The sequence below is a fragment of the Saccopteryx bilineata genome, chromosome 4 (assembly GCF_036850765.1).
Source record: "Saccopteryx bilineata isolate mSacBil1 chromosome 4, mSacBil1_pri_phased_curated, whole genome shotgun sequence".
In the NCBI taxonomy this organism is placed as follows: domain Eukaryota; kingdom Metazoa; phylum Chordata; class Mammalia; order Chiroptera; family Emballonuridae; genus Saccopteryx; species Saccopteryx bilineata.
Genome location: NC_089493.1, coordinates 70855294 through 70880245, shown reverse-complemented (window position 1 = coordinate 70880245; position 24952 = coordinate 70855294). Strand labels below are relative to the sequence as shown.

General features: G+C 37.3%; 1 non-coding gene across 1 annotated transcript; it reads left to right on the top strand.

The window, feature by feature from the left end:
- Positions 1–10740: 10740 nt before the first annotated feature.
- LOC136336692 (small nucleolar RNA SNORA48) lies at positions 10741–10884 on the top strand. The gene has a single exon (XR_010731523.1). It is a non-coding gene; the product is annotated as a small nucleolar RNA SNORA48 (small nucleolar RNA).
- Positions 10885–24952: the final 14068 nt, after the last annotated feature.

Genomic DNA, 24952 nt, shown 5'->3' with positions numbered 1-24952 from the left:
AAACCATCTAGGCCTGAAATTTTCCATTTTAGGAAAGTTTATAAGTAAAATTCAATTACTTCAATAGATGTTTAAAATAATTAGGTTAACTATTTTTTTCTTGAGTTTTGGCAGTTTATCTCTTTCAAGAATTGGTCCAACTTATTTGACTTGTGAAATTTATGTACACTGAGTTGTTTGTAGGATTCTCTTGCCACCTACAAGGTCTATAGTCTTCTATTTTTCTTGTTCAATCTAGGTAGAAGTTTATCAATTTTATTGGTCTTTCCAAAAATAAACCTTTTTTTAACTTTTTCTCTACATTTTATTTAATCAATTTTATTGTCTGATGCTCTTGTATTTTAATATAAAACTTAGACATTTGATTTGAGATCCCTCATCTTTTTTAATGTAAATATTTAGTACTGAAATTTTCTTCTAAGCACAGCTATAACCGCATCCAACACATTTTGATATGCTGCTTGTTCATTTTTAAAAAGTTTAAAATAATTTTCTGGGTTTTTTTGAGACTTCCTTTTTTGACCCAGGGACTATTTAGAAGTATGCCATTTAATTATCAAATATTTCAGGATTTTCCAAGTTATTTTTATTTTTATATTGATAAGAGAATATACTTTGCTTGATTTCATATGTTTAAGGTGAAGTCCTGCTCTGATCTGACCTCAATTCTCTGCATTAGTCTCACTGACTATCACCTTTCACCTTGTGATTAGGCTATTTTCATGTCACTCAAGTTTCTGAAAACACTGGTTATGTCATTCCTCTGTGATTTTGTATTTTTTTATTTCTTTTCCCTGTCTAACTAGTGCTCCCCTTTGTGGGCCATTATGCTGTTCCACCTCCTCTGTGACCTCTTCCCAGATCAAACATTCCATAAAAGTTAATAATTTCTTCTGTGGAAAAACATTGGACATTGTACTTTCATTACAACAACTATATATGGTAATTATTGGTTTTGCATTTGTTGTGCCACTGATTTGTGAACACCATGTGGGGAGGAACAAAGTTCTATTTTTCATCTGTATGCCTCGTATATCATAAGGTTTAAAGATTGTTTGTTGATTTAAATCAAATAGAGCTATAACAAGAAGTCACCATACAGTCTTTTACTTGATCGACTCTTATGCTCAAATATGCAGCTGTGCTGTGCTATAATGATATATAACTTATCTGTTCTAGAAAAAAACTCAACAAAGTTATTTTAAGCAAATAGCTGGGTGAAGCAATCACACTCTTCTCTCCCACCCTGCACTGGGATAAGGATATCCCAAAGGAAATATATAATGACAGAAGCCTCTTACATCAGGTTTTTATATTTAGGGCGGGAAAGAATTGGTAAATTTTTCCAAAAGCTAGTGAGAAAAATTAAGCCCCTATGCAATGTGATACTGCTAACAATAATGCCCAGAGGAACAGCAGTTCTGGAGAATACGAAATCCAAGTATGGCTAGATTCCATTTTCGTTTTGGAAACAGCTACAGCTGTGGCTAGCGCAGTCAGACAATGGAATGCAGTTGAAAGTTTGATATGGGGAGAAGGAAAAGGAACTAGGCTTCTTGACCTGAGGCAGTTGGCGCAGAATTTCTAGTCCCATCTATCCTCTTACTCCCCACCTATCTTCTGCCCACAACTCTCCCTTCATCATCTAGGATATACCTTGGTGATCTGGGCAAGAGACGGCATTTGGATTCTGTTCATCCTCTTGGGAATATTGTGGTAAAAGGGCCTTAAAAAATCTAAGTTGACAATGTTATACTATACATCTCTAACTGTCTCCAAGTATGGATAAGTACCAAGTTAAGCCATGAAAAAATGTTTTCCTTCTTTTTTTCAATTTTCTATAAATGGTACTTTGGAATTTATCTGAGACAACCCCCCCCATCCAAAAAAAAACCCACAATAGTTCCAACTTCATTAAGCTTTTCTTTCCCCAAAATATTATAAGACCATATGCCAGCTAGAAAGGTCATACTGGTTTTAACTGACAGTATTTTATGTAGAAGATAATTTCTAGTTACCTCTTCTGCGTGAGCCTTGTACTTTGCCCACTTCTCCACCATCCTTTGTTAAAGCATCAAAGGCTCATACAGCAGATGAGAATACTATAGCAAGTACATGGAAGTAGCATGTCTGCTCTGTTTAAGAGCTACCAGGAAAACTAATCTCTGGCTGTGTCAGTCAGACCATGGTTATCTTTGGGATGAAGGATTGGGTAGTGACTGGAAGGAGGAATAAGGGAGACTTCTGTGGTATTATTCCTGCTCTATTTCTTGATCTAGGTGATGGTTATATGGATGTGCTTAATTTGTAAAAAAACAATTGACCCTTATTTTTCTGATTTATATACTTTTCTGTATGTCTTACTTCAATAAAAAAAAGTCACCGTCATCATCATCATCATCATCAAGATATCACTTCCATCTTGGATAAAAAAGCCACTGAGCACAAAGAATATAAAAACTAGTAAATCTATGTCTACATGATAATAGACAATGAATACATATGATAAGCAATGGGTATCTCCAATAGTAGCATGTAGAATATACATTTTAGTCAGAGACCATTTGTTTACTTTGGGAATAGCAAGTCAGGAAATCAGCGGAAGAGGGCCTATCTCTGTGATGATAAGACAGGAAAGGCTCTGTCCAGCTCTTGTTACCATGCTGCCTAACCCTTTTCAATTATGTTCATATTGTTACAAAACAACCCTTCAGGAAAGACATCTTTTAAAAAGAAAAGTCTGAGGTACATACTGTAGTTGGACATCAGTGAAAATGAAATCATAGAGTTACTCGACTCCCATGGGAAAGAACTAAACAATGAAGACTTTATAGAACTAGAGTCACATTTAGAGAAGAAAACATTGACCCAGAAACTCCAGAACCAAAGAGAAGTTTTCTATAAAAGAGTTAGCTGGTGCTTTTTGTTTCACTGAAGCAGGAATGGCAAACTTAGGAGCAAGATCCTGATACAGAGAGAGTCACCAAAGTTTACCGTACAGTTACTGAAGGCCTGAGATGCTATATGGCCATTTATGATGAGAAAAATAAAAGCTCTGTACAAACCTCCCTTGATGCCTATTTCAAGAAACTGACTCCAGCAGCAGAATCAAACCCTGACTCTCTAACAGTCCCATCCTCTATGACAAGTCCATCATCTGCTGCATCATCCAAAAATTTTTAAGGTTGTATTGGAAAATGTTTAAGTATTTACATGCACAGAAAGGTAAAAATAAATACTACTTTAAGACAAATATCTAAGTTGCATTTAATTGGTAAATGCATTTGTTTCAACTTACATATCAATTCAACTTAAGAAAGAACAAACCTACAGAGCCTATCTCATTCATAACCCAGGGACTGTCTGTATGTTGACCTTGACCGAAGCCATCTCAGTTAAACTTTTTTCCGTGGCAACTTCTGCCTAACCTTCTAGCTAGGAAACAATACCCCTACCCTTCGCTGAAATCTCCTGCAAGCAGGGAGATTTCTCAGCTTTCCTCTAATAACAGGAAAAACAACTGGCAGGTCTGTGTGAGAAATTTTTAGCGCAAGAGGATGGCAGAGTTTTATGCGATACCCCCCTGTGGTGAGTTTTTGAGAACTATGTGAGAAATCACCAATGGCTCCCCAGGGGAAGAGGATATAGGCAATAAGAAGATATATTTTCTATGGAAAATTTAAAAATAATAATAAGGCCAACTAAAAGTTTTTAATCTGCTTTTTATTACCACTACATGCTTGAAAATACTCAAGAGTCCTTCCTAGAGACATCCATCAGACCAGAGAGCCATGGTGAGGAATGAACCCGACCCTTTCCCCTCATGTCCACTGCTTTGCCCCATTATAACATTAAAATGTTATTTTTTTGTTGTTAAGTGAACCATAATTGCCCATGCACTGAGAGAGGCATGTACTGACTGTCTTTAGAATCAAAGGGATGAGAGAAATGAAAAATAACTGAAATTTTGAAAAAGAAAACAACACAATAAAACCAAAAGAAAAGAGAAATCATTTATAGAGGTACTATCAGAAATTAATGAAGTAGGAAAAAGTGTTAAAAGTGGATGATAAATAAAAAAACAACTCCCTGAAAACACCAATGAACTACTGAAGGCATGACCAAGAAAAATGAGAAAATAGTGCACATGTTCACTTCCTGAGTGCCACGACAGTGCAGGTTCTACATAAGTATAAGGATAGCTGTTAATTTTTTTGCTTGTTTAGCACCTTCATTTTTTTTGGAATTGATACTCCTTCTATTGCTAAGATTATAATCACCTACCCCTGCCCTTCCCACATCCAGAGTAAGTAGGTGTTCAGACTGGCTACCTACACTAGACACAGTGATTGGTCCAGGCTCAGTATGTGACACAAAGTGGCCCAAAGAAGTCCATTTTGGGGAAATTTAAACAGGCTCTGGAAGAAACAGATGTTTTATGATATACTAAATTATTTTTTAGATTTGATTCATTTTTTAAAAAGAGAGAGGGAGAGAGAGAAAGGGGCAGAAGAAGCATCAACTCCCATATGTGCCTTGACCAAGAAAGCTTGGGGTTTTGAACCTGCAATGTCAGAGTTTCCAGGTCAATGCTTTATCCACTGCACCACCACAGGTCAAGCCAATGTCAAGTAATTTTTAAGCAAAATTTTTAATAGGAAATTACATTTCTGGAATAATTCATTGCATATTTGAATCACAGCTTAAATTCCATCAGGTTTTAAACACAGTTTTTAAAAATATATGATGCAGTAGACACTGCTGGTGCTCTGTGCAGGTGACCTTCACCAGCCATGACAACCTTCCTAATAGCTAAAATTCACTGTTCTTTTCCCAGAGAATTTCTCTCAAACAAAATCCATTCTTCCAGGAACCCTTTCTTGTTCCATTTAGTTCCTCTGCACACAGAGCTTTTCTTACTCTCCTTCTCTTGAGGGCAGTCCTCCAATAAAACACTTGATCAAGAATCTTTATCTCAGGCTCTGCTTCTAAGGAAACTTTACTGAAGACACAATGTTTGCCCTTAAAATGCATAATATGTCCCCAAACATTCTCACTATAATTTAGTAAGGAATTTGAGGTGCTTAATATATGTTTGGAATGCATGTTATGGGAAAACCAAACATAAGCATTGAAAATATCCTCACTTTTTTACTGTGGGGTGGAGAGGATTCAGTGCTCTTACTTCCTCTCCATTATGGTCACTTTCAAACATCTTAACATTTGAACATTTCCTGAACTATACAAGGTCAGTTCTGGTGATATCCTCAAAGTACCAACTACAATGGGTCAAGGCAGGTTCATGTTGATCCACTGCTGAGAAAAAAGTGGGTGGAATTCTGTTGGCAGAAGGTTGAAAATATAATGCAATCTGGTACATAATCTATCTCCTTGTAATGGAACCTTAGAATGAAGACAAAGAGGACAGAGGATGAAGCAGAAATGTCACCATGAGATAAGAGGGGGTGGAAGGTGGCTGGAAAATGAAGCCATATGAATTTGTGCGGGTTCTTTATATCATATATTTCTCTGCATGTAATGAAATCTAAGAGAAAACTTTGTTACCAATTAAAATAATTTATTTTCTTGTATATTCAAGAGCATGCATAAAGATAGAGGAAAGTTTAAAACTCAGATGATTCTACTCACATGTCTTTTCATATATATACATAGACATATATTACAAAACAGTGAGGAATGAACATGAGATTTTATTTTGCTTTAACAGTACACTATCTTTTAAGTCTTTCTTTATAAATTATTTTATGGTGTTTATCACATTGTGTCTTCTATTAGAGCTATTTGTGTTTATTTTTCATTATGCCTTTCTCATCCTTACTACAGGATTTTGAGCTCCTGCAAGGGTGAGAGACGGTGTCCTTCATAGCACTGGGCCCCGTGCTTAGCACAGAACAGGCCATCTGTACTCACCAAGATTAAATGAAGATAAAGGCCTTGACCAACAGTCTGTAAGGCATATACAATCAGTAGCCTTTTTAAATTGTGGGGATGGCTTTATTCTGATGGCTTTATTCTTAATATCTCCTCTCTGGTGGAGTTTTACTCTGTGACACCGAACATGAATTTATATGACAGTTGTTAGGCAGAGGTTTATAGTTATGAAACAGAATTGGGCTTAATTATCCTGTTTTGGGATTGAAATGGGCATTGGAAAGTGGTTCTATTAACTGGGAAACTGGGACAGGAGAGTACTATTCAGCCACACTGACTTTGTATTTCAGATATATTAATGATAATAATAATAATAATAATAATAAATTCCTCATATTTAAACCCTAATCAATTATTCTTGAAACACTTGCTTTGACATAACTGTTGAAGAAAACTGAAGCCTTGGTTCTCTTCAGTATCACCTGACTCAGCCATGAGGAGGTAGGACTTCTCCTCCAGTGCCCACCAGGCAAAAACACCTTTATTTCCTTTGTTATCTTCCTTTTCTCTCCTGTACAAGGAAGATGGCTCCCTTTGTTTATTGAGAATATGAGGACTATAAATTGGCTGTTGAAAGTGAATTGACTGGTCATGATTTTTAAGTAATTAGTTTGACTGATGTTTTCTCCAAAATAGACTTTCTTGCTTCAAATAGGCTGTGAGGCAAGAGGTGGGTCTTGTAAACTGAAACAGAACCCTTTGCATTCAAATTTTCAATGCAGATGCATTCACTGTTCTTTCTAGACTCCTTATTTCATTTTCTTTTTGTTCAATTCCAATGTCGCCTCTACACATGAGAAAGCAAGATAGTGTAATCCATTGCAAAAACAAATCAATTAAAAACATTCCCAGAGAGTCCTGACAGGAAACAAATCTTTACTTCACTCTCATGTCACCAGTTGCCATTCACCTAGAGGTTACCAGGTGTGTGGAAGGATGAGTGACTTCTTTCTACACGTTGCCTTCCAGCCGCTCTCGTGGTGTAATCGGTCTCCCTTCTCCTCTAAGGGCTGCCTATGCAGTGACCTTTTCCTTCTCGTTCTCCTCGTTAGATTTCTCAGCTTCTTCTGCCTCAGGAATCTTTCCTCACTCAGCCTTTGGCCTGGGTTCTGTTCCTATCAGACTTCTCCCTGGATGAAACTGAGTGAGCTGAAAGAGACAAGAGTTGATTAGGCTGTCTCATATTCTTTTATTTCCCATAAATCTTGTCATCAAGATCAAGCATCTTCTAAAACAATCTTCAATACAATTAGACTTTACACATTGCCAAAAGAGACCCGCATGAAGAAGAGCAGAACTATTAAGTGCTATTATACTAATACTTCATTTTTACGATTTGAATTACTTTTTAAAAGACCTACTTCTGTAGTTCCAATTTGGTGACATTCTGGCCCCAAGAAGGTAGTCTGGGGTGGGAGTGGGTAGTGAGAGTGTATTCATATGTATCATGTGCCAGGAGAAGAATTCAGGGAAAGGAAAAAGCAAACAAGCAAAAACCAAAACCCTGTCTTCTTATACTGAACTGTGGATGAAGAAAAAGGGAGAGTGAGCCTTGGAAAGGCTGCATATTTAATTCTAGTATTTTGGCCTGATAATGTTAAAAAGCCTTTAGGTTGGCTGATATTGATCCTCTGTGATTCACATAAACTTTAGTTTTTCCAAAAGTTTTCTTTTAAAATGAAAAGAATATTTGATCAGCCTGTTATTTCTAACTTTCTTTCTACTAATAGCTTTCAAACTCCCTTGATCTCAGCCCAGAACAAGATGGTTGATTAGAAAGTTATTGCCTGTGAGAGGCCTGACCCAGACACATCTATATCAAGTCAGAATGCAGGCGCACCATCCAAAAGGGCAGAAACTATGTCCTGTGTTATTAAAAATGCAGGAATTGAGGTACAAAGTAGTGCACACTAAGTGACAGCATGTTTTATATCTGTGACAGAATTTTCTGACATTAGAGGCTCAGATTAAAATCCAACAAAATGGAGCAGCAGTAGGTCCAGCCCTTGGCTTTTTAAACATGTCAGGTTGTTATTACATCTTATTTACTGTTCAAGATGACATAACAACCTAAGAAAATCCAGTTCACAAGCTGATTCCAGAAACAGTGCATTAAACAATCCCCCAAAGTGTACTTAATTGCTATTCATTCCTCCAGGGAAATGAAGGCGGAGGTGAGTAAAAAAATTAATATAGACCTTAAGGATAAAATCTTTTGTATTTTCTTTTATCAAGAGAGAGAGAGAGAGAGAGAGAGAGAGAGAGACAAGAAGAGAGAGAGAAGAGAAGCATTAGTTCTTCATTGTGGCACTTTAGTTGTTTATTGATTGCATTCTCATATGTGCTTGAATGGGGGGCTCCAGCCTAGCCAGTGACCTCTTGCTCAAATCAGCAACCTTTGACTCAAGCCAGCAACCTTGGGGTCATGGCTATGATCCCATGCTCAAGCCAGCGACCCCATGCTCAAGCCAACGATTACAGGGTTTTAAACCTAGGTCCTCAGCATCTCAGGCTAGGCTCTATCTACTGCACCATCACCTGGTCAGACAAGTATGAAATCTTGATAATGAAATAAATTCCTTGAGACTTTTCACTGGCTGCTCAGTGCTATGCCCACTTGCATTAAAGTCCAGTGAATTATCTGGGTTAGTTTTTGAAGAAATAATATATTCTATGTGAGCTTCTTGAGACTAAGACTCTCCAAAATAGGCTAAGTATTTAACAAAAACCCTATTAAAAAATTTGAACTTGCCTTATCCTGTAGTATCCAAGTTAATCAGAGCAAATGGTTTCCAAAGGACTGTGTCATTTCTGGAGCTCCATCACACTGCCCCCAGGATTATTAACAGGATTTAAGATTAGTTCTACTCCCTGGATGCTGTTCAATAAATCATATTCAATTTACCTTCTGGCATTACTTTCTTGCCCATATATTGTTTCAACTTCTGCAAATAGGCATCTGGCCAAGGACAAGCTGGGTGGTTTGGTGTTCAAGGCCTCGGCTAACTCTTATATGTTGCTGACTTGTCTGGTGGATCCAAAACAAGTGTGTTCTTCCTGAGAAGCTTCACAGTGTCGCTCTTCTCTTCCCCACCGCCATACAGTCTTATTCCCAGAGGCCAGACCTGGTCTGCTTATTCACTGGGTCTATGATGCTCAATGCTCCTTCACAGAGGGCAGAGAAGTAAAACCTTATAGGAGCTACAATACTCACCAATAGACAGTCAAGGACAACTGAGAAGAAACTACAGAAAGGTACAGGTCACTTGACAATCATCTTCTGCTCTCTGTCCTCTTTCTTACCTTCCTTTCAGTCTGCACAAAGAATCGAAGATCCCCAAAAATGGTTAAAATAGGGTAAATATAAAAAGTATTTTTTCTCTAGGATTTAAAAATATAGGCATAGACTTGGATTTAATACATTTTAAAGTGCAAATGAAAAGCCATATTTATATGGGGAATCTTCCAAACTATGATTCAAATGATTACTAATAATGCTGCAAATAGTGTACACTTGGGGGGAAACAATGATTTTTGACTATTAATTACTTATTTCCTCAACAAATATTTGTGAAACAAACTTGTCACTAAAAGAGATTTACAGGATAAAAAGTCAGGGGTTCATTGTCAGAATGGATTACTCAGAGAGAAAAAGGGAAAATGGATACTGTGTAGAAAACAGGAAGACACAGAAATGTGAGAGAAAACACCTGCTTTCCTATAAACACTTGACTTAATACAGTTCCCAGAAATGGTCAATGAAATAGCTGTTAACAAGAAATTCAGATTCAATTAACATGAATTTACAATTTCAAAGGTCAGGAGGAAAAAATGCCTTTCTACTCTCTTTCGAGTTATCTTCCTGTCCAAAATTCTCTGGTGATGTAGCCAACAGATGGAGTTGTTTCTTTTTAAGCTTAAAGAAAGGTCACAAATATCTTTCAACAGATTACAAATGATTTGACACATGATTTCAGAAGCTGGGAAAATTCCACAGATGCAGGAAAACTTCAAGAATTGATGAAAAGATTTCATAGCAGTGCAGGCCAAAATTAACATTCTAACACAGGTTCTGTTTTAATTAATTTGGTGCAAACCAAAGCCCAGCCCTCTGGATATAATGTGACTGGTGTACTGAACAATTTTGAAATTATTTTATATTTAAATTGATGTTATTACTTAATAGTGAAAGGCCTTTTATTACCTTAGGATTCTGCACCCCCCCACACACACACACACAAAATTTCCCTCTGCGTTTATGCCAAAGCCAGGTCTATGATGTAATTTGAAGGGCTACAAGGACACTTTCTTGTCCAAAATTATTTCCATTAGACTCAGTTGAGACAATATTTTTATTTTTATGCTCCTCACCTGGGATGGAGTTCTGTTTGACTGCTGTGGATGGCACAACCATCCTTCTTAAAGATGAAGGATCCTCACAGATGACTGACTGGTCCCCAATTTTACTGAAAGGTTCCTAAATGTTGGGAGAAATGCTAGGACATCAGTGTTTTACTTCTATCAGGCTAGTTAGGTGTAAAAAGGTCTTTCATTACTTAAAAAGCAACTTTGAGATCCCTTGAATATTCGCATGTAAATCATCAAAAGAATCTAGTATTTATTTTTATTTTGTATCTAAATTTATATCAAAGAGATTGATATAGTTACTATCAATCTTAAGCTCTTTCTCTCTTTAGTTATTAGTCAATGGAAGTCGGTGAATTATATCCATAGAGATGAGATTGTCTATAACAGATGTCATACACTTACCCTTCAACATAGATTAGAAGCCCCTGGCAATGGACAAGGAGGCGCCTGATTGGTGGTGTTGCTCTTTTATCAGTCAGGGGCAAAGCAGATGTTCAGCCCTAGTTCATCCTAGCTTGATGCTTGTGTTGGTGGCCAGAGCTATTTCATGCCTGGGGCACATAAAAAACAAAACAAAACAAAACAAAAAACACATAGATTAGAAATTAGTTGCTTAACAATATGGATGGATCTGGAGAGCATTATGCTAAGTGAAATAAGCCAGTCAGAGAAAGACGAGTACCACATAATGTCACTCATATGGAATCTAATGAACAAATGAACTAACAAGCAAAATAAAGACAGTCTCAGAGATAGAGAGCAGACTGACAGCTGTTGGGGGTGGGGATCAGGGATAGGTGGGTAAGAGGGGTAGAGAGATAAAGCAAAAAAGGACAAAAAATACTCGGTAATGCTCTTTATTTTAATGAAAAGCAGAGGTTTAGTTTTGTGTAGCCCATTCCTGAAATGGGCACTAACAATTATTGATGGATTTGCTTCCAAAGATTCAATTGCTGCAGCAGACTGGAATGTCCAAGAAGCCAAGCAACACAACACTGAGAGAGTTAGAGAACCAGTTTTATTTTGCCGAGGTGTTCAGAGGACTTAATTCTCCAAAGTGAGAGCCCCACTGGCAGGGTCTTTGAGTTTTTAAGGTCACATGGTTGGGCAGGGTTACTAGGTATGTGGAATACAGAAGCGGGTTTATAGAAGGCAGAATTAGTGAAAGCAGAACAAAGAAGCAGTAACAGCCATATCAAGGTGAAGCATTTTGCTTAGTCATCATGGAGTCAGAGCCATATCACAATAGCCTATTTCTTAGTAAAATAGCCACAAGCGTTTTTTTGGATAAAAGAAAATTTTCAACCATGAATGCTTTCCTAGACTAAATACAAAGCATGAATCCAGAATGGCAGAAACAAATAAACAAACCCAAACTCTATTTCAGGCAGGATTCAAAACCACAGACTTAACATGGATAACCTTTTCTCAGGGTAACGGACATTCTATGCACTACCTTGTACTAATTATCACATCTCCTCTATAGTGCTACAGTTGGTTGAATAGTTTGCCTAGCCAAAGATTTCTGACAATTTTCACAGAAAAACTATATTAAAATTATTTTCTAAGCAGTAAAATATTTTACGCAAATTTCAAAAGAATCCTGAGACTAAATTAAAGAGGAGGAGAAGAGAATGCAACAAATGTAGATGTTTTAAATTCTGACCATTAGATAGGTTTCTTAATGTCTGTCCCATCTTTTACAGCTGTATTTTTGAAAAGCAGGGGAGGGGCAATAGTAATCAAGCATCTGAATATTATTAAATCAGGAAGACCACACAAACATTAAATAATCCCTAAATGGCATTGTCTCCTTTCATTCATCACTCTTTGGCACGTTTCTGACCCCTGTGTTTTTGTTATTAGGGGAAAAATGGGAAAATATGTTTTTAAAGGAGGAAAAATAGATTTTCCTGTATCAGGCTTATAATTACCTTCTGCAATTACCGTGGCATCTTTACTTAGCATTTTAAGACCTTGTACTTTTGTAAGCTAAAACTATTAATTTGCTTAATTTCAAGGTTTACTCCATGGAGCTAGCTAAAGAAGAATTATTTGAGATCCCAAGGAACTTGCTTCTTTCTGTATGCTTTCTGCAGATTACCTGTGACCTTCCAATCTTCTTGAAGCCCAATGGCTGGCTTGACTGGTTTTCTATGTTGGATTCAGAAAATAGTTTGCAGTTGAATAAACCCAATCAAAATCATCTCATGGGTGAGGTTTAAACAAGAAAATGAGAAGGTTCAGCCAATTGTGAGTTTTATTTACACATATGATATTCGTGGTTCTAAAGAAGGATGGGAGAACGGACCACTCAGCTGACACCAACAGGGCCACCAAAAAAAGTTTCTCCCCTTTTAGTATCATTGTAGGATATTGTTAGGCACCATGAAAAAAATGATAAGAGAATTTGGTTTATTTTTAGTAAACACGGATCCAAGGGAAATGTGTTATTTAAAATTTTCATAAACCTTAACCCTCAAGAGCCTTGTACTAGAAAACTTCTGATTTATAAATTAGCAATGATTAAATATCTTGGAAACTAAAATCCTATTACTTAAGAACGAGACAAAGTAAACTCAGAATTCCTAATGATAATAAAAATTGATTAAAAAAATAAAATATGTAAACATACTATTGCAAACTTATGAGCACAAAATTGTATGCATTATTTCTTCTGATTTCCCATTTTTCCCATCAAAGGAGAAAAAAGGGTACTTTTTTCCCCAAAATTTTTTTCCAGCTATTTTTTAAATGAAATGTTCTTCTGAATAAGTTGATGATATAAATTTTGAAAAGTAATTTATGATAAAGTTCAAGACTTTGTCCCTGGGTACCTTCCAAATGGCTATAGAAAAACAATGCTCTTAAGATGCTTTTCTAACTTTTGTTCATTAATCAAATACCTGTACAACCGAAACATGGGGGCTTCATTAGCAGAGATAAGAGAATCCATTCTGGATAAGGATATAATTATTGAGTTTGGGCACAGAATACTGAGTTTAAAGCAATGATTGGGATATCTCTGTGGAAATAAGCAGCAGACAGAAAGATATTGCTTTGATGTCATTTATCCATCCCAGAGAAGCAGAGAGAAGGAGGAGCAAAATTCCCAGAGTCCAAAGTGATTATGAAGAACATACATTTTTAGGCTGAAAATGTAAATAATATAAAAATCAGAAGACACCAGATTGGACAATGGTCAAGATAACTGAGCATTATAGAAGCCAAGAGGGAAATATTTTAAAGAATAAGATGGGTTTCAAGAGTGCCAGATAATGCAAAGAGGACAAGAAGACAAAAGGCTGAAGAAAACAATGAGGAAGTCATCATTGGTGAGTATTGAGTGACTACTATCAAATGATCTAATGAGGATAGAGAACAAATTCTCTGAAATGTTCTATTTGGAGAATGGAAACACCCTTGGGGAAATTTTCATATGACTTACTGAAATTTCAGTTACAGAATAAGCCCTGATATTGGAGTATGTTTGCACAATGGCATGTTATTTATAAATCACAAATCTAAGGTCTTCACAACAAATCAAATACCACTTCACCAAGTGTAGGTAACTCATAAGTTTATTGAACAACTTAATTTTAAGAAGTTCAGTGTTTAAAAGAATGTAAAGGACTTATATAATGAAAACTATAAACCATTGTTAAGGGAAATCGAAAAAGATATAATGAGATAGAAGAATATACCTTGTTCTTGGCTAGGAAGAATAAATATAATCAAGATGGCTATATTACCCAAAGCAATATACAAATTTAATGCAATTCCCATCAAAATTCCAATGACATTTTTTAAAGAAATAGAGCAAAAAATCATCAGATTTATATGGAACTATAAAAAACCCCGAATAGCCAAAGCAATCCTAAAGAAAAAGAATGAAGCTGGGGGCATAACAATACCTGACTTCAAACTCTATTATAGGGCCACGACAATCAAAACAGCATGGTATTGGCAGAAAAATAGACACTCAGACCAATGGAACAGAATAGAAAGTCCAGAAATAAAACCACATATATATAGTCAAATAATTTTTGATAAAGGGGCCAACAACACACAATGGAGAAAAGAAAGCCTCTTCAATAAATGGTGCTGGGAAAACTGGAAAGCCACATGCAAAAGAATGAAACTGGACTACAGTCTCTCCCCGTGTACAAAAATTAGCTCAAAGTGGATCAGGGATCTGAACATAAGACCTGAAACAATTAAGTACATAGAAGAAGACATAGGTACTCAACTCATGGACCTGGGTTTTAAAGAGCATTTTATGAATTTGACTCCAATGGCAAGAGAAGTGAAGGCAAAAATTAATGAATGGGACTACATCAGACTAAGAAGTTTTTGCTCAGCAAGGGAAACTGATAACAAAATAAACAGAAAGCCAACTAAATGGGAAATGATATTTTCAAACAACAGCTCAGATAAGGGCCTAATATCCAAAATATACAAAGAACTCATAAAACTCAACAACAAACAAACAAACAATCCAATAAAAAAATGGGAAGAGGATATGAATAGACACTTCTCCCAGGAAGAAATACAAATGGCCAACAGATATATGAAAAGATGCTCATCTTCTTTAGCTATTAGAGAAATGCAAATCAAAACGGCAATGAGATACCACCTCACACCTGTTCGATTAGCTGTTATTAGCAAGTCAGGTAATAGCAAATGTTGGAGAGGCTGTGGAGAAAAAGGAACCCTCATACACTGTTGGTGGGAATGTAAAGTAGTACAACCATTATGGAAGAAAGTATGGTGGTTCCTCAAAAAACTGAAAATAGAACTACCTTATGACCCAGCAATCCCTCTACTGGGTATATATCCCCAAAACTCAGAAACATTGATACGTAAAGACACATGCAGCCCCATGTTTATTGCAGCATTGTTCACAGTGGCCAGGACATGGAAACAACCAAAAAGCCCATCAATAGATGACTGGATAAAGAAGATGTGGCACATATACACTATGGAATACTACTCAGCCATAAGAAATGATGACATCGGAACATTTACAGCAAAATGGTGGGATCTTGATAACATGATACGAAGCGAAATAAGTAAATCAGAAAAAAACAGGAACTGTATTATTCCATACGTAGGTGGGACATAATAGTGAAACTAAGAGACATTGATAAGAGTGTGGTGGTTACGGGGGGGAGGGGGGAATGGGAGAGGGATAGGGGGTGGGAGGGGCACAAAGAAAACAAGATAGAAGGTGACAGAGGACAATCTGACTGTGGGTGGTGGGTATGCAACATAATTGAACGACAAGATAACCTGGACTTGTTATCTTTGAATATATGTATCCTGATTTATTGATGTCACCCCATTAAAAAAATAAAATTTAAAAAAAAAAATAAAAATAAAAAGAAGTTCAGTGTTTAAATAAATTATTTACTCCCGATGATACACAAAGATAATCTATGTTCACAAGCTTTAATATTCTTTGATTAATTTTGCTAAAGTTCTCTTAAGGCATTTTGTGAAATTGAAGACCCAGTTACAGGGTTACTAATGAGATAAGTTCTGTAAGTTTGTCCTTAAATTGAATTTGTAGGTAGTTGGAAAAGGTACATTTACTTATTAAATATAACTTAGATGTTTGTTTTAAGATAGTATCTATTTTTACCTTTCTGTGCATATAAATACTTAAACATTTTCAAGTACAACCTTAAACAATCTTGGATGGTGCAGAAGATAGTAGACTTGTTGGAGAGGATGGGACAGGTGTTAGAGAGTCTGGGTTTGATTCTGCTGCTGGAATTGGTTTCATGAAGTAGGCATCAAGGGAGGTTTATACAGAGCTTTTCTTTGTCTCATAAATGGCCCTGTAGCATCTCAGGGCTTGAGTAACTGTACGGTAAACTTTGTTGAATCTCTCTGTGTCAGGATCTTGTTCCTTTAACTTTGCCATTTCTGCTTCAGTGGGACAAAAAGCCCCATCTAACTCTTTTGTAGAAAACATTTTTGGTTCTGGAGTTTCTATGTCCCTATTTTCTTCCCTAAATGCTATCATTTACTGCTGTAGTTCCATAAGGCCTTCACTGGTTAGATCTTTGCCATGGTAGTCAAATAACTATGATATTATTTTCTTTTCTTTTCTTTTTTTTTAATTAATTTTTTTTTTTTCTCTTTCTGAAGCTGGAAATGGGGAGAGACAGTCAGACAGACTCTCGCATGCGCCCGACCGGGATCCACTGGCACGCCCACCAGGGGCCACGCTCTGCCTACCAGGGGGCGATGTTCTGCCCCTCGGGGGCGTCGCTCTGCCGAGACCAGAGCCACTCTAGCGCCTGGGGCAGAGGCCAAGGAGCCATCCCCAGCGCCCGGGCCATCTTTGCTCCAATGGAGCCTTGGCTGCGGGAGGGGGAGAGAGAGACAGAGAGGAAGGAGGGGGTGGGGGTGGAGAAGCAAATGGGTGCTTCTCCTATGTGCCCTGGCCGGGAATCAAACCCGGGTCCCCCACATGCCAGGCCGACGCTCTACCGCTGAGCCAACTGGCCAGGGCCAATTTTTCACTGATATCTACAGTTGATTACCAATACAGGCATTATGGTGCTTCGTTCATAAATATGAGTTGCACATAAGTTGGATGTTTAGAACTTGGGGAATTATTGTATTTTAAATATACTAAGTCTGGGACCATAAGCTTTATTATTATTATTAAAATATTATTGAATCTATTGTGGTAACATTGGTCAATATAATTGTGTAGGTTTCAAATCTATAATTCTACAATACATCATTTGTATATTATATGTTCATACCCAAAGTCAAGTCTTTTGTCATTACTTATCCCCCTTTACCTTCTTCTACTGCCCACTACCCCCTATTTTTTCGGTGTTCTGTTTTGCTTAATCTTTTCACCTTGCTCACCCAGTCCCCAAAACCCCTCCCCTCTGACAGTTGTCTTTCTGTTCTCTATGTCTATGAGTGTGTTTTTATTTTGTTAGTTTATTTTGTTAGATTCCACATATAATTGAAATCATATGGTATTTGTCTTTCTCTGACTGGCTCATTTTACTTAGGGGCCATAAGTTTTTAAATATTGATAAAAGTAATTTAAAATTACAAAACTGTTGCATCTAATCCCTAAAATAGTCACGGCATGAATGTATTTTTAGCCTTTACATGGTTTTCTATTCTTAGTTAGAAGTATCCTTTCTACCAGTTCTTAGTAAACACTACTGAATATCTACTACTATGTGATGGGAACTCTGAGAATTAATTTGTCTCGTTTTTACAGCCCAGCCACATAAAACTTAAAAATTTTGCCTGAGATCACACAATAGAGAGTAATAAATGAAATAGAAATTTGTACAAGGTATGGAGTTACAAATAGGAAGAAACAACAGAGCTGGGACCATTTGAATTTGGTTTTGAAGCTCAATGAAAGGCATTTGTAATCAGTAAAGGATGGAGAGGGCATTGTTGTACAAAAGCAGACCGTCCCACCCTCCAGATGCACCCTTACTGGCATTTAATAGGAAGGGTTTGGGGTTGGATGTAAGGATGGAGTGTCACCTTCCTAAGGCTTTCCTCCTTGAAACCTGAGGGGAGAAAACCTGAAGAAAATATTAGTAGAAAATGAGTCAAGATTAAATCATACATGGAAAATATGGTAAAACATGATGATGGTCAAGGCACCTGGATATGAAGCAAACCTGGCAATTTCCTGAGCTAGAAGGGTAAATGTGAGGGATCTTTACAGAGGTTTTGCACATTACCTAAATAGTAGCCATTGAAGGAACTGACTCATCTTAGATAGGGATGAAGGCATGAAAAACCCTGGAATGTTCAAGAACATAAAGAGGTCTCTGAACCAATGACCTCCTGACTGGAGTTTAAGGAAAGATGAGATGTGGTTTGGAGGAGCCAGGCCAACAAGAACCATAGGTGCTATATCAGGGAACTTGGGCTTTCTTTTTTTTTCTTTTTTTTTTGTATTTTTCTGAAGTTGGAAACGGGGAGGCAGTCAGACAAATTCCCACATGCACCTTACCAGGATCCACCCGGCATGCCCACCAGGGGGCAATGCTCTGCCCATCTGGGGGAGTCACTCTGTTGCACCCAGAGCCATTCTAGCACCTGAGGCAGGGGCCATGGAGCCATCCTCAGTGCCCGGGTCAACTTTGCTCCAATGGAGCCTTGGCTGCAGGAGGGGAAGAGAGAGACAGGGAGGAAGGAGAGGGGGAGGGGTGGAGAAGCAGATGGGCACTTCTCCTGTGTGCCCTGGCCGGGAATCAAACCCGGGACTCCTGCACTCCAGGCTGACGCTCTACCACTGAGCCAACCAGCCAGGGCCACTTGGGCTTTCTTATGTGAGAATTTAGAAAACAATGAGGCGAGGGTGAGTGAGAGAGTTAAGAAGGGGAATGATAAGAGTATGGTTTAGAAATTTTGCTTTCTTTGCTTTGTGAAAGGAGGATAGATATAATGGGTGAAAAGACTGAAAATAGTTGAGACTTGCTTGGAGGGAATTGCAAGTGTCCAAAGGAGACATGATTGATGTTGGCTTGAAATAAGGCAATGGTTATGGCAGGGGTATTGGAGAAAAAAGAATGTGCTTGATAAGTATTTAAAGCCAAGGCTGGAAAACTAGAAAAATGGAAGAATTGAGAAGTTTCTTGGATTTCTAGTTTGGGTACATGATGATGCCACTAAGAGAAGTGGAAACTAAGAGAAAGAACACGGTTGCAGAGAAGATGTTGGGAATGTTGAGATTGAAAGATATGTGACATTCTGGTGAATATGCCTTGTATGCAGACCAATATATTGGTCCTGAATCCAGAAAAAAAGATAAAGCTGGATTAAAAGCTAATCTTTCAATTCTACAAATTTTATTCTTTTTATTACTCTTAAAAGTAGGATCTAAAGGGAAAAATCATTTCATTCTAAGAATAATAATATATTATTTTAATACAAATCCATGTGTTGGTATTGGAAAGACTATTTTGAGTAGCTTGGCATGCCTATCATTCTGTTAATGGGTACAGCCTGTACTTGGAAAGAGATACCCCTAATGTAGCTTACAAACTCAGCCAAACACTTAGGAGTGTTTGTCTGTAGTGGTTTTTGACTTCCTGACTTGTGAACTTTTGAGAGAAATTAAGGGAAAACTCACTGCACTCTAGGACAATGGGAAACTATTGAATGAACCCTTACATTGTGGTAAATTTAATTACAAGTAACTATGCATTGAAGAGTTGAGAGTCACAAAATGAATTCAGAGACATTTGCAGAGGATCCATTGCACATGAAAGAATGCTTATTTAAATATAAGACAACTTGCCTTTCTTTGTCCCATCCTCTAATTACATGACAGGTCAATATGTCAAGACTTACCTATTTGTTGAGAAATATTTTATTTTCTTCCTCTTTCAAGACAAGCATGTTAAGGAATGGAATTCAATAACCACCAAAGATTTAAAATCTGATTCAAAAATTTGTTTTATCTTGTACCCATTTTTAAACCTTGGCAAGTGGAAAGTAATAAAACAAACAATAAGCAACAGATAAAAAGCCCTGGCACAGTGATGTATCATAGACCTGACTTGCCTCTTTTAAATACTCCAAAATAATTCCACCTGACAGCATTGGAAGTTGAATCTGAGAGTTTGGGCAGAATTTTGGCTGAGTTTAGTTCTCTTTAAGCAGATATTATTTTCATTGCCTTATCTTGAATTAAATTGAAATTTTTTAGATGTTTACTTATTTGAAAATTTTGTCAAAATGACCCTAACTTAGAAGTTTGGGTTGTGACTGTTGTTCAAAATGTGCCCAATAAAATGTGAAAGCTCTTTTATCTGTTTACAATGGGATTTGAAAAGAGAGAAGAAGAAAGAATTGCAATTCCTGAACTTCCACTAAAATATCAAATAGTGCAAACAGCTCTCAGTGATTTGCCACATTAGGGTCTGAATTAGGGAGAGTTGGGTTGTGGACACCAAGTATCTGGGTACACAATCTCATCAATTTCTATGTGCCACTAATTTCAACCTACATAGAAACCACCAAGACCCAAGAAGTTTTCAAACCAGCATTGACATTAACACTTCCCAATTTTGAGGGCTCTACAAATAGTTGGCTAGAGTCAACAATTATCTGTTGTGATTCAGGTCTGAGTAAAGTGTTGGGACCTCAAACTCAGAGCATATGTAAAACTGAATTCATTAGCTCTGCACTTTTCTGAAATCCATTCTTCCTCCTGCGTTCATGGTCTGCATAAATGATGACACCATCCATTTATTTGCCCATGCCATGAGCTTCTACTCTTGATTATAGAAAGGCAATGTGGTGTAATGGTTGAGATAAAGGATACTGGAGGCAAACTTCTTGTGTTTAAATCTGGCTTAATCGTTTATTAGCTGTGTGACCTTTAGCAAAATTCTTAGCTTTTCAATGCCTTGATCTCCTCAGTCAAAAAAAAAAAAAAAAAAAAAAAGGATGATAATAGTACTTATGTCATAAGGACAGTATACCTAGTTTAATGAATAAATATTTGCAAATTGTTTAGACCAAGGCTTGACACATAAGTGCTATGTGTTAAAAAGATTTAATATATATTTTTATATTTGTTAAATACATTTAAATATATTATCCTCAGGACCTTATCAAATGACCTGAACTCTTTGTATAATAGACTTCTAACTGTTTCCTTCTTCTTAATTCTTGTTCATCACAGCCTGTATGAAGATACAGTGAAATGAAACCTTTCAATGAGTCTTCTTCAGTGGTCTATAGCAGTGGTCCCCAACCTTTTTCGGGCCACAGACCGGGTTTAATGTCAGAAAATATTTTCAAGGACCAGCCTTTAGGGTGGGATGGATAAATATATCACATGACTGAGACAAGCATCAAGAGTGAGTCTTAGATGGATGTAACAGAGGGAATCTGGTCATTTTTTTAAAAATAAAACATCGTTCAGACTTAAATATAAATAAAACGGAAATAATGTAAGTTATTTATTCTTTCTCTGTGGACTGGTACCAAATGGCCCATGGACCGGTACCGGTCTGCGGCCTGGGGTTTGGGGACCACTGGTCTATAGGTTAAAGTCCCAACTCAGCTTCATCTCTTCCTACTCTTCCTCTCATACTGCATGACCTAACATAGTTTCATGTAAAGTTTTTCCTTTTTCCTGGAAGGTGCTCCAGCTATTGTCTACCTACCCAATTTCCATTTAGTTTTCAATATCAAGTCCAAGCATTCTTCATCCCACTAGGCCAATTTCCCCATCAAATTTAGGCACAGTTCAAGCTTTCACGGCACTTCCCACACCTTTCATCAACAATTATCTTACAAATATTCATCTGTGATTATTTTTTTTTGACCAGGCTAGAGCTTTCACAGACATCTCCAGCACCAATTTTAGAATTTGTCAATTATTTGGAGTGAAGACAAGTTGGATAAAGCACACAAAATTTTTTCTATGTCTCTCCAAGGAATCTAGGGGTCTATTTACTGTTTGAGACATAGTGATGAAAACATGTAGGAATTTATTGTCTATGTTAAGGCTAAAGTTATAGCTTCTTATGAGGCTGAGATAAGCCGATTAAGTACAAACTTAACTAATGATCAATTCAGAGCAATATAAAATGGGCAGCAATATTTCACAAAATTGACAAATATTTTCAATGATTGATGTCATCTCTTCCTGACTAGCAAGTCAAGACCTTAATAGGCAATGTTATGAAATATATAAACTGTAGCTTCCTAACGCTTGCTCAGCTCTGACACTGAACCTGGGATGTACTGAGTACCCCACATAAACCAATATGAAGACTCATCTAGTTTAGTGACATAGTCACTAGTTTAAGTGACTGTGCTGTTATATGTCCCCATTACTGAAAATCATGCCAGAGGAAGTTGTGTTGAGCAATTTAAAAAAGCATGATACCCTGGCCGGTTGGCTCAGTGGTAGAGCGTCAGCCTGGCCTGCAGAAATCCCGGGTTCGATTCCCAGCCAGGGCACACAGGAGAGGCGGCCATCTGCTTCTCCACCCCTCCCCCTCTTCTTCCTCTCTGTCTCTCTCTTCCCTTCCCGCAGCCGAGGCTCCATTGGAGCAGAGATGGCCCAGGCGCTGGGGATGGCTCCTTGGCCTCTGCCCCAGGCGCTAGAGTGGCTCTGGTTGCAACAGAGTGAAGCCCCAGAGGGGCAGAGCATCGCCCCCTGGTGGGCAGAGCGTCGCCCCCTGGTGGGCATGCCGGGTGGATCCCGGTCGGGCCCATGCGGGAGTCTGTCTGTCTCTCCCCGTTTCTAGCTTCAGAAAAATACAAAAAAAGAAAAAAAGAAAAAAAGCATGATACTATAGGTCCATTAAAAATATCATTCCAGGCCCCTGGCTGGTTGGCTCAGCGGTAGAGCATCGGCCTGGTGTGCGGGAGACCCGGGTTCGATCCCCGGCCAGGGCACATAGGAGAAGCGCCCATTTGCACCCTCCACCCCCTCCTTCCTCTCTGTCTCTCTCTTCCCCTCCCACAGTCAAGGCTCCATTGGAGCAAAGATGGCCTGGGCGCTGGGGATGGCTCCTTGGCCTCTGCCCCAAGCTCTAGAGTGGCTCTGGTCGCGGCAGAGTGACCCCCCGGAGGGGCAGAGCATCGCCCCCTGGTGGGCAGAGTGTCGCCCCTGGTGGGCGTGCCAGGTGGATCCCGGTCGGGCGCATGTGGGAGTCTGACTGTCTCTCCCCGTTTCTAGCTTCAGAAAAATACAAAAAAAAAAAAAAAAAAAAAAAAAAAATATATATATATATATATATATATATATATATATATATATATATATATATATCATTCCAAAGGAAGTCGTATTGGGCAATTAAAAAAAACATGATATATACTATAGGTCCATAAAAAAAAGGACTCATCTAGATATTTCTATAAAATAGAATTGAAATAATAGTTATTAAGAGTGAATCCAAGCTTAAAGCTCTTTAAAGAAATGCTCATGTATATTGTGAGGAAACAATAAAAATATTAATGTAAATGGAATAAAAATAGTTCTAAATATTTTAAAACTGGATCTGGTCTTCCCTGGCTAAAGACACTCTTTTTAGAGTCAGAATGTCCTGTCTCGCTGCCTCAAAGGAGAGAGTTAGTGTGGATAACACATAAATAACCTATCAACCCTGCCATCTGGGGAGATGACAGTAGTGAGAGAAAGTCCACACAGACATTGATGCATATGTATTAAGTGGTAATTTGTATTTAGAGACATTGAGATTCATCAAGTATTATATAAGCTTAATTTTTAATGTTTCATTAACACTAAACAACCTCCTTTTCCCTATTGCCACTCTAGCCCATCTGGTATTCAATAATTAATTGCAACTTTATATTTTCTCTAATTTACTTGTCCTTTGGATAAAATCTCCCTGCCTTCTTTGAAAACTCTCAGGTTGAACTAGACTTCTCAGGAAAGAATAGTCTTTTTGGAAGATGATCATGAGGATTTAGAAAACTTCTAACATTCTTTTGCAGGTAAAAACATACAATTTTCAATATACCTACTTTGAGTTTTTTTCTCAGTGTTCTGCTGATGCCTCCATACAATGGCATCTAAATTTATCTACTTTTTAGTTAGAAACCATTCTGGGTTAGTCAAAGCATCTCTTTTCATGCATGTAAATATTATTGAAGCATAGCTATTCCTCATCCAATCCAGCTGGGATCAATGTTTTTATTTCTTTGGAATTTACTTCAACTCAACATTTGTCCATTCCCTGGAATGAATGAACTTTTTCAAAAAAATCCAACTTATTTCTCCTATCCCAGCTCCTCAGAATTAGGATTTCTTTTTGTATATGCTAATAATTTTCTGAAATTAATTGTACCAAAATGGAACTTTTCTTACTTGTATACCAATTACTAAATGAAAATAAAATATAAGAGTGCCCAGTTTTTACCAAAGAAGTCTCCCAATTTTTATCATCAAACTATTTAGAGTGTCTCTGAGTCTTATAACCCAATGAATGAAAAAGTAACATATGTATATTTAAGTCAGAAATCTAATATTTGATTCAATCAAATCTGAATATTTACGTATTCATATTGAAACTATGAAGACAAGTACATCTATCATTTTCCTTCTCACTTTCCATATTATTGTTTTTTCTGATGTTTCCATCAAATCCCTTAATCAGACTCGGTCTTTGGCTCAAGGTGAAAATAATCCTTTAATGGAGAAATAGCTTTAACCAACTCAAGATGCAGCTGGAATAAATGCTACTGGTTTTAGCATTTTCCTCTAAAAAATTAACATCACATTCTCACGAGAAAGGGAAGAAGGAATGGGAATAGTCATTGTTCTCATTTGATATTGCTAAATATTATAGTATTATGCATGTAATATACTTGATAAAGAACAATCAGGAGTGTCAGTTCCTGACATAAGTATTACAAGTGCTTAGTTTAACAGGATCTGCTACAGTCATGAAATTAATGCTCATTACAGAATCTATTTAAAACAGAGAACCTTATTAATAAGCCAGTAAGAAGAAAATTTTGGAAGCTAGCCAAGGAGTGAGTATATAGATCCATATAATGTTAATTTAAAAAAGAAACAAAGTGTTGAAAGTTTTTAAAACATTCATTCTACTTCCACAGCAATGAATGCTTC